The sequence below is a fragment of the Silene latifolia genome, chromosome 5 (assembly GCF_048544455.1).
Source record: "Silene latifolia isolate original U9 population chromosome 5, ASM4854445v1, whole genome shotgun sequence".
Taxonomy (NCBI): Eukaryota; Viridiplantae; Streptophyta; class Magnoliopsida; order Caryophyllales; family Caryophyllaceae; genus Silene; species Silene latifolia.
The window spans coordinates 46,152,776-46,155,843 of NC_133530.1; positions in this window are offsets into that span (position 1 = coordinate 46,152,776).

A 3,068-nucleotide genomic window follows, 5' to 3' on the forward strand; every position below is an offset into this window, starting at 1 on the left:
TCCGTCTAACATAGACCGTCGTATTTCATTTGAGAATCCTATCTAAACACGGACCAACCATATATTGACAACACACTCACCTACCCTCTTACACCCTACCTATAAATATCTCTTTTATATATTACTATATATTATTACATATTATTATTATTATTATAAATATTATTGTTGTTTTGTACTGCCGTCCCCACACCACTCATTTCTCCTTCTTCTTCCTGCGAACAACAAACAAAAGCAACAGCAGCAACATACACACCATTTCCGTCCTCTTTCAAACTCCGATCCCGCCTCCTTTTCTCAACCAAATTCTCTAAATTTTATACCATTCTCCTCCGCTTTCCTTCCTCATTCTTTTAAGGTAAGAAAGCTTCGATTTTGTTGAGTTTTCGAAAATGTCGTCTTAAGACAACTCGGTTTCTTGACTCCTATGACCGTTTTCTTCCTCCTAGTTGACAAGCTTGAAGCCCGAAGAGTAGCTCGTGCCATTTTGGATGTTTCTACTCAGGAATTCGAAGAGCTAAGGTAACGGTGATAGGTTACTCGACAAATGTCGAAATTCCGTCTTGCTATATCGTTTTACATGCTCTCATTCGATAAAATTGGGTTCTTTGTGTCTTTTTCGCTTTTACATGTTAATTTCCGTCTTAAACTGTTGTTGGTAGTGGCTGTTTGGGACTGATAATTCAGGTTTTGTGTGAGCGTGATTTTGGTGGCCTTGCTCATGAATTATCGTGTTAGTTTCCGTCTTGACCATGTCTTAAAAGGCTCGCTTTTATTTTAAATTATTTAGGTGTCGTATGGGAGCCGTGTTGGACGGACTCCGAGTTGATTTGGTGGTCGAAATGGTGGTCATGGGTGGCTTGTCTCGACCTGTTTTGGGCTCTGTTTTAGAGGTTGTATTACAAGTCGTTTTGGGACGAATATGGTAGCCTGTCGGGACTGTGTATATGCTTGCCCTCTTCGTGTAACATCGTCACATGTATACTTATTTTTTTCCCGCTTGAAAACCCAGATTTTGGTCTAGGCTTACCTCGGCTTTGGGACTGCAATACGGACTATTTTAAATGGATTATAGTAGCCTGTTTCGGTTTGTTTTTGGACTGGTTTTGGGTCGGGTTATGGAGTAGTGTGAGGGATAGTGGTGGGTAGACGAATGGTGGTTGTTTTGGGGTGGAAATGGTGGCTGGTGGTGAAGCCGTGTACGGCTGATTATCGGGTCGTGTAAGAGGCTGCTCAAACGACCCTTTGAACCGTGGTTATGGATGCTCTTGGTGCATAGTTCGAGTCTTTTGAAATAACTAATTTCCGTCTCGATTATACTTAAGGGCTTCTTGTATCGCTTACTTGAATGGGTGCTTTAGGTGAAGGATTGTGTCGTGTGTTGGGCTGCTTTTGGAGGATGGGTCACGGTGGGGCTGACCGAGGTGGCTGGCCGTGAGTGGTAGCAGGGTCACGGCCTGGCCGTGCTAGGATGGTCACGGGTTGAGTAGTGAGTAGCCATCTTGTTTCCCCTTCTTTCACCACTTAGTGATTTATGTGGTTTTGGTAATTGGGCTTGTCATGCTCTATCTTTTGGACTTGTCATGTTTCATCAATGGGGCTTGTTAGGTTTTATTAGTTGGGTTTGAAATGTTTATTTGATTGGTTGTTTACATTTTATGTTTTTGGGCCACACTTGTTATGGGTGTTTTGGTGCCAATTTCGAGTCATTTGAAATGTTTCAATGCCGTCTCGTGTTTTATATAACTTAATTCGTTAAATATCGTTCATTCATATATTTTTCTCACATTAATCATAAATGTGGAATTTATTATTTATTCAAGTCAAAATTTGATGAAATGTCTCATTTACCTATAATATGAATTTTTAATCCGTTCATTCTCATTTATTTATCGTATCTCAAATATAAGTGAATTATTCTACTTGTTTGATTAAATTGAGTCATTTATAATTGAATGCTTGTTTTGCTTATTATAAATGCTTCATTTCCGTTTGTTTACATTTTCATTCAAGTGACAAATATTGACGAAATGGGTTATTTGTTCATGTTCATGAATATACGTTGGCATGAAATGTCTTACCTGGATTAGCATTTGCTCATTATATATTTATTAGTCTCTTTCCATGTTGATTCGTATCGCTTGGTTGAGTCGTATTCTTATGATATATCTTTACGCCTTACTTGTGCCGTTCTGCCAAGTATTGGTTTACGCCGCTCTCGTGCCGTTTTGCCGGGAGTTGGTTGATTTATGTTTTTCCCGCCCCTTTCGGACTGTTCTGCCGATTGTTGGTTAGCTCATATCGTATTCTGGTGACAATGCCTTTATGCTATACATTTTGCTTGACTTGTCTTTACGCCTCTTTCGGACTGTCCTGCCGATTGTGGGTTTAGCTCATCTTTTCCGCCTCTTTCGGACTGTTCTGCCGATTGTGAGTTCTCGATTTCCGATCTGTCTCAAGTCTTGGATGCAGACTGTTCTACCGCATGTCGAATCGAGGACCGTTCTGCTCCGAGAGTCTGGCCAGATTTAGACTAGGACTGAGTCTTGGGAGTACCATTGTCGTCCTACCAGGGGAATTATATATTTATATATGAGTAGTAAAGGTCTTGCTTGGTTATAGATATTGGTATTTGCGTTTCAAGGCAAGAGTTGTGCCTTGTGTTGTTTGTCTTGGTCCTATCGGATACTAGGGGTGAGCTATAAGCCCTCTAGTTGCGATATGATCGTCAGGATTGATGTTCCCATCCGTTCTTATGGTGAGATGCAAGCCATAAGTATGAATGTGACATTAGTAGCCACGTCCCGTGCAATGTTTGCTAAGTGGTTTTCCAAGTAATGGCTACGGTTTATATTCCTGTAATTTGCATTGATTGATCCCTTACTTAACTACTTCACATGATTTGGATTCTAATCTCATATCTATGTTGTATTTCCTTGAAATGCGCGCTTTTGTATAAATGATCGTACTCTTGTCTTTCATATTATTTAATTGTCTCACATGATTAGTTGAATCTTTATTATGCTAATGTTGATCTATCTTGTTCCATCTCATTTAATTGTCATGTT